Source organism: Phoca vitulina, unplaced genomic scaffold, assembly GCF_004348235.1.
Source record: "Phoca vitulina isolate PV1807 unplaced genomic scaffold, GSC_HSeal_1.0 scaffold4, whole genome shotgun sequence".
NCBI classification, from domain to species: domain Eukaryota; kingdom Metazoa; phylum Chordata; class Mammalia; order Carnivora; family Phocidae; genus Phoca; species Phoca vitulina.
The window spans coordinates 9,175,081-9,189,311 of NW_022589707.1; the positions used below are offsets into that span (position 1 = coordinate 9,175,081).

Below are 14,231 nucleotides of genomic sequence, written 5' to 3' on the forward strand. Positions count from 1 at the left end.
TCACTTGAAAGTCTATGGAAACCTCAAGTCCAGCTCTTCTGATTTCTTTGGATTCTTCTATTTAAAGTTGGCTTGCCTTTTGCCATTAAACCAGTCTTTTCTTTAATGCTTAATAATCATAAGCCTTTTGGAAGAGATTTGCTACAAAGGTTTTTGAACATGGGTAGAGAATCTATATCAGGGTGACTGACTCACCAAAAAGATTAATCAGGCACCCTTAAGAAAGAGCAACCTAATTCAGGTTATCTGAGAGGGAATATGAAACCATTAAATAAATATACTTCCTATCATGTCCAGTTGAGAGAGGCACGAGGCAGGAAACATAGGGGGAGAAATAGAATGGATTAGAAGAAGGAAAAGAACAGAGGAAAATATGCACTCAGAAGTAGATAGATGCCTATAGCTGCAGAGAGGGATAGGGAGAAGGGAGGGGACTTGTGATTTCTGAGATGAGATGCTTGTCACATGCTGCTGCTCACTTGGACTGATTTCTGTGCTAATGAGTTGTTTAAGTATTGCTTCTAGCTCCTTCTGCAGCAGTTTGCCAGGAGAAAAAAAAAATTATTCTTTGGACTGTAGCAACATTGACCCGAGAGGGCTTTCTCTCTGGAAGAACAAATAAAATTAAGCCAAAACCTGGAATTTCGTCTGCTCTCTTTAAGGGAATGCAAATGACACAGTTGAATCCTTGACTCTGTAACATGTTCTCCGTAGGTTACCTAGTTTCATCCTCAGCAAGTCCAGCAACAGGCACTGTTACCCCCATTCTACAGATGATGACAGTCTTTCAGGGATTTGGCAGGTAACACAACTACTTGAAGGAAAAGCCGAAATCCATAACCATCCATCCCCTGAGTCCGGTACTTTCTGTTTCACCAGCTGTATCCAAGTCTCTTTCTAGAACTTAAAGGAACTTCAGAAAATCATCCAGATTTGCAAATTGGTTAAAGTTGCTCCAGGCTTCAGACTGATAATCATTTGCTTTTATTGAATAGAGATGCATCACTGGGCCCCATGCCAGCCGGTCGGGCTTCTTATCCATTTAAAGTAGAACAGCATCCAGTTGGTTGTAGGGAGTGTTGTACCTACCCTTCCCTGACAGATGGCTTTCTATTTGGCTTTTAAAATTTTTCTAGGAGGGAAGTTCACACAATAAGAAGCTCTCACAGAGCTTATTGCAGTCATTTCCAGATCAGTCTTAGGAGCATCGATCTGACTATCCTTTGCTCCTCCCTTTGAGTGCTGCATACTGTGCGGGCCTGGCTTTCCTGCTTGGCTGAAGAAGGTGGGACAGTGTTTCCTGTGATACACAGAAACTTGAGAGTTTACGAGGAGTAAGTGTGACTAAGGAGTCAGCCAACTCTCACCCTTGGGCCTGATCTGGCTGACTGTTTTTGTAGTATTTTTTTTTTTTTTAAAGATTTTCTTTATTTGAGAGAGAGAATGAGATAGAGAGAGCATGAGAGGGGGGAGGGTCAGAGGGAGATGCAGACTCCCCGCTGAGCAGGGAGCCCAATCTGATGCGGGACTCCATCCCAGGACTCCAGGATCGTGACCTGAGCCGAAGGCAGTCGCTCAACCAACTGAGCCACCCAGGCGCCCCCTGACTGTTTTTGTAAATAAAGTTTTATTGGAACACAGCTGTGCTTATTCATTGCGTACTCTGTGGTTGCTTTTGTACTTCAACAGCTGAGTTTAGTAGTTGTGACAGAGATCCTATGACCTGCAAAGCCTAAAATACTTATTACTGCCCCTTTACATAACAAATCTGGGACCCCTGCTCTCGATGAACAAGTCACCTAGAGAATTCTTGAAAGGAAAAGGGAGCATGGATGTTATCTAGGCCACAGTATGGTGAGGGTCTGCTACAGTTAATGTTTTGCAAGTGCCATTGTTTATTTGGGGGAGTCCAAACAGGAGAATTCTCTTGGTTATCCCTTCGTAATAGGGATTGAGAGTTCCTGGTAGGAATGTTGCTTGTGCAACAAAATAGAGACTTGTGATTCTCTGTTCTGTGGTTCTTGTCCAGGCAAGTTAGGAAATTGTGACTCCTTGAAACCATGTGGGGAGCCAAGTATTCCAGCTGATGTTTTGTGATTTTTTTCCCCCCTTTGTTTAAAAATAAACTTTGTAGAATCTTTTTTTTTTCTCACAGCTCTCTAAATATTCTGTTTTGAAACATTTAATTACCCAGGTTATTTATATGGAAAGGTCTGATAATGTTTCTATGGGAGTCTGTTATTTATTTCTTTTGCTAAATTTTATCTTATATTAGGGGAAGGGCTGAGGTTGGTTACCATGGCAACATTCTCAAAACTGCAACAATCCTATTATGGATGCTAAAACTACAGTCATTCTGGTGGGAGGGTAGCATGGGTAGTGGGTGGTAGTCTTTTTATTTTTATTTTATTTTATTTTTTTAAGAAAACCTCTCCCACTTCCAACCCATTTGCATTCATTTATCTTAAGCTTAGCCGTGTAGGGTACTGGAATGAGAAATGAACAGAAAAAAAAAGGTGTCCTGTCTGTCTCCATTAAATTTCTGTTGTCTTTGTCTGCTCCATTTGTAAGGATACCCTGCTTTCTATCTGATCTTTTATTCATTTCTTCACCTCATTTCATTGAGGCCTACTCTGTGGTAGAAATGAGTAAGACAGAATCTCTGTTCTCATTTCTTCTTTTAAATTACAAATTCCTTAAAGTCATTAATTCACTTCACTATAATTCAGTTAAATAAATATTTATGAGGACATACGCTATACCAAGCATCATGCTGGCATACAAAAACAGGGGTTTTGGTCAAAAAACATTGTTTTGTTTTGTTTTGTTGGGTGGCACAGGGAGGGGCAAACTGCTATGCACTGAGGTGATTAAAATAAAATTTGACCGATGCTAACACAGAAGTATGTAACTTACTTAACTTTCCAGCCTGGAGATCAGAGGAAATATTCTGCAAGGGAGGCAACATTTGGGCTGATTCAAAGACAAATGGCATTTTCCATTTAGGGCTCTGGGGATGGGTAGGGCATTCCAAACAACTCTAGACCAGCAAGACTGGGAGTAGAGTGGTGAGAGAGCCCTTGGCAGTGTGCAGGAGATGTTTAAAAAATATGCAGTTGAGTGGTGTTGGGATAGTCTGGAGGTAGGGGTTAGACCCATCAAGAGATGTTATGTCTAGGAGGTTGGATTTTGGAGACTGGGAGCCATTGAAAAATTCAGAGTAGCAACTTGAACGTTCTGGTTTAGAAAGATCTTTCTGTTAGTGGTGGGTGGGATGGTAGATAATGAAGGGTAAGAGCAGATTGGATTGAACATGGAGATTTGAAAAGATGGCAAGTTTCTTCTTGGGACATAGTGAGCTTAAGATAAGCCCCACCAAATTGGATTGTCTAATAAGCAGTTGGTAATATGGGTCCAAGAGTAAAGGAAATGTGGGTGGGCGCCAGAGACCTGGGTATCATCAGAGGCTTGTGGGTGAGAGGGAAGCAACCAGAAGAGGAGCTGCTCATTATCATACCCTCACAGTGCCTTAACATGGTGTCTCACTTTGAGTAAAAGATTAATAATTTGAAAAAAAAAAGATTCTGAAGGATTGATGTGAGTAGAGTCAAAAGAAGTGGAAGTAAGAGTCATTAGTAGAGAAGTAGAGTCATTAGATTCATGATTCTTCAAGATTCACCTGGGATTTCTAAACTCAACACATGGGATTTAATCATAAAACAGCCTACCTTTCTCCTTGTATTCGTTCTTTAAACCTGCATGGTGGGGCATGCCCTGCCCTGGCTTTGCTGGCCACTCTTAGGAAATAAAAAACCTTTGCACTGCAAGTCACTGTACTAATTCAGGAACTAAAACTTCCAGAGCTGGGCACTAATAAAAACTCTCATCTTAGAATTGAGGTCTCTTCCGCCCCCCAACATGGGCCTGCACAGGACTGCTGCAGTCTGGGGAGAAGAGATGGGTCAGCTTCTTCTGTCTTTCTCCATGGTGCCTTTTCACCCTTGTCTCCTGTTTGCTGGCCTCAGCTGCAGACTCCTCTCAAGCTGGAGTTGGCTGGCAGAGAGGAGGAGGGAGGAAACAGTTAAGCCCCTACCTGGCTAGTGATGATTTATCCTTCTACTGTTAGTGCTCTCTGAATCTCGCAGATTTGTTAAAGTTGGCTTTTTTGGAGTTCTTCTGTGGAGTCTTTCTAGTCTTCCCACCCTCATTGCTGAGGATCTCATATTTGCAGTTCCCCGAGACAAGGGCCATGCATTGCTCTCCTGGCTACAGTTTTCTCAACCCTGAGGATCCTGGTAGCACCAAGGTGCTACACTCTGCTGTGATGTTTCGGATAGTGTCTAAGCCAGTCCTGAGATGGCTGTCTCTAGCACATAGCCCACACCTTGTTCCATGGGAGACAGCTCAAGCATCCTCTTTTAAAATGTATTATCTATTGTTTCTTGAAGTCTCAGAGAGAATATTTGTCGGAACATCTTGTTGCATATATATATTACTACTCTCTCCTTGTTTCTTTTAAACTTTCCCATCTTGTTGTAGAGACAGTTTTGTTACACGGAGGTAAGACTGGCTGCTTCCAGGGTGGATTTAGTGGATGATGAGGGTGGAACCAGGTAGTCTTTGTGAGGATTCCGTGTGTACCTTCCACGTGGACAGGGCATCCTTAAATGAGAAGCTGTGCATCTCACAGGAGCTCAGTTTATAAGACTGATCTCCTCCATGCTAATGACTCCCAATCTCTTTACAGCCCAGACCTCTTCCTGAGATGCAGACCATACATCTGACAGCTTACTGGGCTTCTCTGATGAAAATGTTACAGACTTAACTCACATCATTACCATGAACCCCACTGTTCATCCTGAGTACCCATTCATTTTCATGTAATTTCTCTTGAGTCTTAATAAATGGCATCTAGAAAATCCACTTAATTGCTCAAATCAGAAACCTGGGAGTCATCTATAAGTTCTTAAGCTCTTATGCACCATGGGTGCCCCCTTCAGCAATCTAGTGCTATCTATGGACACTTTTCAAAATGATGTTTTTAAACACAGAGGACCATTATGGAAACCAGCGCTATGAAAATACCTTTCTATTTTGGGTGATTTGGAATCTGCGAATTTCCCCTTTTCTTTTACCTCTCACATAGGTTTAGTTTCAGTCCCCAGTCACTTGGGTAGCAGACTCATTTCATCTTGTCTCACTTCAATGCTACTTTCTTCATTCAGGCCTTCATCATCTGTCACTTGAATTATTGCAGTTAAATCTTTAAAAGAATTCGTATTGGAACATTTCAAATATGTACAAAGTATACAAAATAGTATAATGAAACCTCATATAGCCATCACCTAGTTTTGACAGCTATCAACCCACTTTCTACTTCCTACTTGATGATGATGATGATGATGATTTTACAGGTTTTGTTTTTTAAAGTAAAATTTATAAACACTGAAGGGAATAAATTTTGGATGTACAGTTTGGATTCATGAATCCATAACCCATCCTTCATAGCATAAAACCTACACCTTTATGAAGAGACATCTTCCCAGAAAGTTCCTTCTTCCCTTCCTTCCCAGTCCCTTTCCAGTCCAGCTTTGCCCTTCAGAGGGAACCACTCGATTTTTTTAAAGATTTTATTTATTTATTTGACAGAGAGAGACAGAGTGAGAGAGGGAACATAAGCAGGGGGAGGGGAGAGGGAGAAGCAGGCTTCCCGCAGAGCAGGAAGCCCGATCCCAGGACACTGGGATCATGACCTGAGCCGAAGGCAGACGCTTAACGACTGAGCCACCCAGGCGCCCCACCACTCGATTTTTTTAAAAACCTTAGTTTAGTTTTGTGTGTTCTAGAATTTTATATACCTGGAATACAGCATATATTCTTTCATGTTCAACATCTTTCACTCGGCATAATACATGTGCGATTCATCTATATCACTGCCTGTATTAGTAGTTCATGCCTGAACTACTTGCTGAAGATTATTCCATTATATGAATAAACTACAATTTGCTTGTGAATCTTCTGTTGATGGACATTTAAAAATTTTTGCATATTGTGTCCCTGAACAATCTTGAAGTCTTTTTGTGGGAAAATGTTTTCATTTCTTTTGGATAAATACCTAACAGTAGAATTTGAAGATCAAAGGGTAGGAATAATGTTGATTTTATAAAAAATTGCTAGATCTTTTCCAAAGGTACCACTTCACTTCCACTAGCAAGGTATGAAAGTTCTAGCTGTTCCACATCTTCACTGATATTTGCTGTCAGTCTTTAAATCTGGCCATTTTGATGGGTGCATAATGGTATCTCATTGTGGTTTTATTTTGCATTTCCCTGGTGACTAATGATGTAAAGCATTCTTTCTTTTTTTTTAAATTTTATTTTATTATGTTATGTTAATCACCATACATTACATCATTAGTTTTTTTTTTTTTTTTCCTAGGCAAAGAACTTTATTAACTTTGTTTCAAACTTTTTTCCCAGGCTTCTTCAGCTTAATTAGCTGCAAAGAATGAATTGTGTATAAGCAAAAACTGAAAAGAGCTGTAGTGTCCAAGGGGCTTGGGCTTAAAAATATTAGAGATCTAGATTTTATCAGATCCATGAACAAAATTTTAAAAAGCAGTCATAATATAAAATAGCAGCTCCCAGTAATTTCTCCAAGTTTTATCTTCTTCAGAAGTTGACTCAATTCAGTTTGCTTCATTCTTGGAAGCTTCATCAAAATTCTCCACAAGATTTGGAACTTCATCATCATCATCCTCTCCGGTAGCAAGTGGTGCTTTTCCATCCACAGATTGTTTGGGCAGAGCTTCAGCCAGTCTTCTTCAACTAGTCAGACTGTCTGCACCAAGTTGGCTTAAGATCCTGGGTAGCATTTCTGTCAGCTGCTTTGTCCCAGCATGGCCTGGAATGGTGAAAGTGTTCACTGCCAGCGATGCCTGAACTTTGGGGTGGTTAGAGGGGATCACTGTTCCTTGGTCTGTGAACATATTCACTTCTTCAATACCAGAGATATTGTTTACTCCTAACTTCTTTAAGGAGAACTGAAGTTTTTTATCATCTGCTGTAGCCGTTCTATGAACCACCTTCTTCTTTCGGCAGGCAGTTCCTTTCCCACCAATGCGCACTTGTGCTTGCAGTTTGGTGAGTTTCTCCTGGTTCATGACAGTTTCTTTCATCTTGGTGGAGCGGAAATGGGACCGCGCGGGGGAATAGGGTTGGCGCTCAGGGGGTCTCGGGAGGACCAGCTGAGATTAGGTGCACACACATGGGGATGCAAGATGGCAGCTAGAGGACATCATTAGTTTTTGATGTAGCGTTCCATGATTCATTGTTTGCGTATAACACCCAGTGCTCCATCAATTCGTGCCCTCTTTAATACCCATCACCAGGCTAACCCATCCTCTCACCCCCTCTCCTCTAGAACCCTCAGTTTGTTTCTCAGAGTCCATAGTCTTTCATGGTTCGTCTCCCCCTCTGATTTCCCCCCCTTCATTTTTCCCTTCCTACTATCTTCCCTTTCTTTTTTTTTTTTTTAACATATAATATATTATTTGTTTCAGAGGTACAGGTCTGTGATTCAACAGTTTTACACAATTCACAGCGCTCACCATAGCACATACCCTCCCCAATGTAAAGCATTATTTCTTATTGGACTTTCATGTAATTTCTTTTGTGAAGAGTCTGTCCAAGCATTTCTTGCCTATATTTTAATTGTTTAAAAAAATTTATTAGTGAGTTTTAAGATTTAAAAAAGAATTCTGGATATAAATCCCTTATCAGATATATATTTGGTGAATATATTCTCCCCATCTGATACATACCTGTTCCTTTTCCTAATGTTATTTTTAATAAACAGATACTTTTAATTTTTCTTTTATGGTATTGCTTTTTATATCTTGTCTGAGAAAACTTTACCTTATCTTCAGGTCATAAAGATATTCTCTGTTTTCTTCTAGAAGTTTTATATGTAAGCTTTCATATTTAAATCTGTGATCCATCTTGAATTAATTTTTGTGCTTAATATGAGACAGCAGTTGAGACTCATTCTTTTTCCACCTGGGTATCTAGCTATTCCAGCATAATTTGTTGAAAAGACTCTCCTTTATGGAATTACTTTGGTTTCGAAGTTTCCCATTTGTATTCTTTCTTCAAGATTGTTTAACTGTTCTAGATTCTTTACACTTATATTTCCAATTAAATTTTAGAATTAGCGTGTCAATTTTTATTTAAAAAGCCCTGCTGGGAAAAAAACAAAAACAAAAAAGCCCTGGGATTATGATCAGTGTTGCAATGACTCAAGAGGTTAATTTACATGCATAGTTTATTGGTTAGCCAGGGACTTGGGGGGATTTTATTTGCAGATTTTAGGGCTCACTCCCTTTGTGACTTCCTCCCTTCCAACATTTCCTCCTAACTTTCTGACAGTTCTGCCTTCCCTGAAATCATCTGACATCTTGGTCAAGAAAGGAAGTTGTGGTTTTCTGAAGCCCAGCTTTGTGTGGATTGGGAGTGCCCTCAGGCAAGAATTTGTAAATTTGCACATTTTATTCATTGCCTTTTAATGGTTATCTTTGCTCCAAGTTTTTGCCTGACCTTGGTCACTTCTCAGTGCTTTTGAGTAATATTTTCTTTAATTGTCCAGATTTTGTCATTGTTATCAGTGTCATTGTTATCAGTTGTTATGCCCAAGGTGCTGTGCTGTTAGGAGCAGACAGCCCCGTCAGCTGCCATACAATGGTCTCCTTGCCTCCCCTCTTACCTCCAACTAATCTACTTGAAAGCCCAGAGTGAGCTTTCAAAAATGCAAACATGAGGGCTGCCTGGCTGGCTCAATCAGCATGGGACTCTTGATCTCGGGGTTGTGAGTTCGAGCCCCATGTTGAGTGTAGAGATTACTTAAAAATAAAATCTTTTTAAAAAAAGCAAACATGAGCAAACCATTCCCTAAATTAAAGCCCATCAATGGCTCCTCATTGCTTTCATTGTTCCCCATTGTTTTCCCATCTTCTTTTTCTGGATTCATCCGTATTTATCCCATGTGCTTTCTGACTTTATTGAACCATTTGGCATTCCCTAGACACACCCTTCCCTTAAAAATCTCCCCTCCTTTGCAGGTATCATGGTCCGGGCCTCAAATGCCTCTACCTTCATAGCCTGGCTAACTACTAAGGTCCTTTAAAAGTCAGCTCAAAGTATCAACCTTTAAGAAAAACTTCCTCAAACTGGGTTACTCATGCTTTCTTATATTCCCATTGTTCTTGTTATATTTTAGTATCACAAAGCTTGTCAATTTGTATGTAATTGCTCAGTCACTTATTTGTCACCTCAACTATCAAGGCTGTGAGGTCCTTGAGAATAGGGTCTTACTTATGTTTGATTACCCATCACCTAGCATTCATGTGAAGGAAAGACAGGCGGATGGATGGATTATATAGTTAAATTATGGTTGCATTGTAAATTGTAAGTATTTGACCATCCCAAAATATTTTCTCCAGTCCTCTTGCTCGTGGGTCTGGATATTTAAATGCCAATGTGAAATTAACAAGATAAAGTTAGAACTGCAGAGATACCTCAATTATCTAGAGCAATATATATATATACAGAGCAAAAAATATATATAAAAATATACACAGTTGATTCCATGTTTGTAAGTGTGTATGTGGGTTTGTACTCTTTGTTTTAGCTTTAATTACAAAAACAATAAATATAAATAATAATGCTATATAATACTGTGGTTTATATAATGTAATGATATTATATCATTATAATATATAACTTTATATTTATAAATATATATATTTAAAGAGAATAAAGGATATTTATGAGTAGAAAGCAAGGACAAAATAAATAAAGAGCCAATGGTGCAAAACATTTCACCTGTTGAGATATGATTTAAAGTGTTGTTGACACAAAGAAAAAGGCTGATAATGACTTCAGAAATAAAGCAGCCTCTTGAAGCTTTCATCTTCACGGTTGGCCAGTGATACAGGGGACACTGACGGAAGCTTAACCGTAGCTGACGCTCCTGTGGGACACAGGGAGCCAAAATCTTTGCACATTTACTTGGACTCATCCATCTTTATTCTTTTCTTTTTCTTTTCTTTTCTTTTCTTTTTTCCTTTTCTGTTCTTTCTTTTCTTTCTTTCTTCCCTTCCTTCCTTTCTTCCTTCTTCCTCCCTTCCTTCCTTCCTTCTTCCCCCCTTCCTTCCTTCTTTCCTTCCTTCCTTACTTCCACTACATAATCATATAGGCATTATTTACTTTTAAATGGATTCTTTCTTGGTGGAATCCCAATTTAAAATACTGCTTTCATGTAAGTTATTTTTGGTGGGCAGTGACTTTTCCACTTAAATTTATTTATTTTTAATGATGCCACAGTCTTCCATATTACCATCTTGTACATCAACTAAGTTGGAAAGTTCTCCTAATTTTTCAAAGGCCTTTCCTTGTAATTAACAATGATCTCATTATTCCCCCTTTTCTCTTGCATTTTTTTCCTTCTTCTCCCCTTAGATTAATCTGTGAAAATTATCTGTCTGTGTTCATTCCACTTTTCCCTCGAGCCTCCCCACCGTACACCTGGACCTTCAGGTGCCCCTCCTTTCTTACAAGAGCCTGTCCTTTCATCACACTTTACAGCACTGATGCACCACTTCATCCATTAAGTTCACCTGCACTGATCACAAATAGTTGACTGCATGTTTGTAAGTGTGTATGCAGGTGTATGCTCTGTTTAAAAAAAACTTGTAGTTACAAAAACAACAAATGTATTATTCATATAGAATAGATAATAGAGAGTAAAAATAGAAAGTTTCTCCTTTAAATACACCTGCCCCAAATATACCTCTTCCCCCATCCCCAGGGGTAACTAACTGTATTACCATTTGTTGTGTTGTGTATCTTTCCATATTTTTTCTAAGCATCTATGAATGCACACGTGTACTTATATATAGCAAGATAATGATGAAAATATTTGCCCACTGGTATGGGAATGTAAAGAAATATATTTAATTCAGCACTTAAAAATATGTTCTGTTCTCTGAGCATACTAACTATATATGACTGCCAAGAGTTATAAGTTAGAGGGCAAATCATTCATCAAATCATTATGATAATTTCCAAAGTTGGCACAGTTCAGCTGTCTGCAGTTAGGGGATAGTGCTATATGAACCATCAGTTGAAATAGGGAAACACATGAATCTGTTCCACAATTTACTCATTGCATTGATAAGCATTGGGTTATTGAGCCCAGCGTTTTGTTGTAGCCGGAAGGTGGCTGGACATGCACCTGAATGCATGGACGTGGGGAGCTGCTGTCTTAGCCCCCAGTCAAGTGCCATCCTAGAGACTGCTTGCTCCACTGTCTCATCACTGCTGATCTCTGGGCCTTGGCCCAGTCACCTGCCTCTGTGGCCACCACTGGACAGAGTCCTTGAGTGATTTGTAAACTCAGTAAGCATAGGATTTCTGTTTCCAAACTGATATGGAAGTATTTAAATAACTTAACAACTGGCATGGTTGTACTGGTGTAATCTTATATATCAACCTTGTATTAAATTCTGTGTGTGTGTGTGTGTGTGTGTGCGTACCCAAGCATTTATGCATCCGCAGACCCCGAATCAGGGACACAGCAAGGTAAGCAAGAGCTAGGAATGGCAGAGGTACCTGTGTAGAAAGTAAGGGAGAAGAGGAAAGACTGCAGGTCCAGAGAAGTGTCAGGATTCACCTGCCTGGCATGAGTGTCTGTCTATCAAACTTGGAGAACATTTCTTGAGTGTTACTGTTGTTCCTCATTGTCCTTCCAAGGATACTTTGCATTTGCCTTTTTTCTGAGCATTAAAGATCACAAACTGCTCTGTGTGATTTTCAACTGCTTTTCCTCCCTTATGTGAGAAGAACTAATCCTCAGCGAAGCATACGTTTTCAGGAGTCAAGGAGTTAAAAAAAAAAAAAGAAAGAAAGAAAGAAGGAAGAGAGAAGTGAGTCAGAGAACTTCTGCCTGTGTGCCTGAGTCAGCTTAGTGTGTTTAAAAAAAAAAAAAGAAAGAAAGAAAAAAAAAAGCAAAGCTGTGTGCAGAGACCTGCCTGGAAAAACTGCTGAATGGAAAGATTTGAGCATAGCTTTTAGACTTTGATGGCGAATTCTGATGTCTTTTCAGAAATGGTTAGCAGGCGCTAATCCTGCTCCATGACATCACAGAAATCTTGACTCCTGCTGGTCCTTCTCATTCTCTTACTAAGCCCATCCCACTTCCTTATCATATAGGATTTGAGCACAAGGGGATTGGGGAGAGAAGGAGGGAGTAAGGCAGGTGGAGCTGCTGTCCTTCCCTGGCAGGCCAGTTTCCCTCACAAATTAGGTGGTTTTTTTTTTTTTTTTTTGGAGGAGGTGCCATTTGGTAAAGGTGACCCGTGAGTACTCGGTTACTACCAGCAACTCCGACATGTGGGACCGCTGGAAAGAAAAACACCCCTGGATGGGGGGAAGGTTGAGTTCAATTTTGTTTCTATTGTTGGGGTAGGGGGAGTTGGGGGGAGGGTAATGGTAAGTGTATCTGTTGCAGACGCATGAACACGCAGCAGAATAGTGGATGTGATTTTATTATATTCATGTACATACAGGTGAGCATTTTAGTTCTATTTACAGTAGGGGAAGAAACGCTTCAGAGTTGAAGATCTGGTGTAGTGGAAATTGCTTTGAAGCTCCTCGTTTCACTCTGTTTTCACCAACATGTAACTTTCTGAAATAACTCTCTATTTGACTGACCTTTTTCAAAGCTTGATTTTTAAAAAAAGCAGTTTGGAAAATGGAAGCTAAAACGAATTCCTCCTTTTTAAACAGGGAAACTGCTTTAGATGTGCTTTTCACATTGCCCAAATTATGACCATCATTTCTTTTTGATTTAATATGGAACCTGTTGGAGAGTTTAAATACAGCCCACATACAGGCCACTTTTAAATGCTGTGTGTGCTTCACTATTTTGTTTTCATAAAAAGTGGAATTTGTCTTGTTTGAAATAGTGATTACTTTCCCCTACAATCTTAGCAGATGCGTCCGCTGAGTGTGCTGTGTCAGGCTGTGGGTCATTCCTCATTAACTTGTCTTTAAGGGGTAGATGAGTGCGTGTTCTCACCTCTCTAATTAAATGATGTCTGGAGGCGCCAGCCCAGGGCACGGATCCACCAGAAGACTTAATCATACATGTTCTTATTATTAAATGCTGGGTAAAGCAAAGTTCACTTTTTTAGAACTAAAATTGCTGTTGAATGTCAAAGATCCTATAATCAGAATCAAGTAGAATTTTATTTTATTTTTTTAAGATTTTATTTATTTATTTGAGAGAGGGAAAGCACAAGCAGGGGGAGCGGCAGGCAGACAGAGAGGGAGAAGCAGGCTCCCTGCCGAGCAGTGAGCCCGACGCAGGGCTCAATCCCAGGACCCCGGGACCATGACCTGAGTTGAAGGCAGACACTCAAGTGGCTGAGCCACCCAGGTGCCCCTCTAATAGACTATTAAAACATTGGCCCAAATGAGTCACCCATTTGGAAATATTATAAGGCACTCAGGTAAGAAATAAGTTTAAGTGACTGAAAAAAGTTTGGCAAAGTTTCACGGAGGCAGACTTAGTTTATAAACCTCGGATGTGTTACTATACATAATGTCTATGCACTTAGAGGTTTGATTTTTCTCACCTTCTAGACATCTTCTTTGTCATGATAGAAAGAACATGGATTTAGTGTCCAACAGTCTTGGATTCAAGTCACTGTATCACTTCCGTAGCCTCTGTAAGCCTCAGTGTCCTCACCTAGAAAATGAAAATACTGCCTACAGGTTTGCATTGGAATGAGGGTTAATTCAGATTAGTTCCATAAAATCTTGGCTCATACTAAGTATTTAGATAGAAAACATCGGTTTCACCATTTTTCTTGTTCCTTGGTTGTTATTATTTGTTTGTCTGTTTGTCTTTCTGAGCCTTGGGTTTCTTCTCCAATTTAGGTAGAAGGTGATTTTCCTGCAGTATCGAAATCTGGATTCTGCTAACAGAATTTTTTTTGAATTGGTCTCTTGCCTTTTCTCAACAAATAGCCACCTATTCAGCCCAGCTCTCTGATCAAGATCTAGTTTCCAAGTTCCTGTGTTGCCCCATTGGATCTACTGAGGCACCATGACAGGGGTGTCCCTCAGGGTCACCATTTCAGGGCTCAAGCATTTCCTGGGAGTCAGGTCACC

The 14,231-nt window shown here is 39.9% G+C and overlaps 1 protein-coding gene and 1 pseudogene across 7 annotated transcripts in view; one reads left to right on the top strand and one right to left on the bottom strand.

Annotated features, from left to right (window-relative positions):
- Positions 1 to 14,231, top strand: part of DGKI (diacylglycerol kinase iota) — a 419,897-nt gene that overhangs the window by 50,483 nt on the left and 355,183 nt on the right. The gene's annotated exons all lie outside the window — the stretch shown is intronic.
- LOC116630734 lies at positions 6,689 to 7,338 on the bottom strand (annotated as a pseudogene).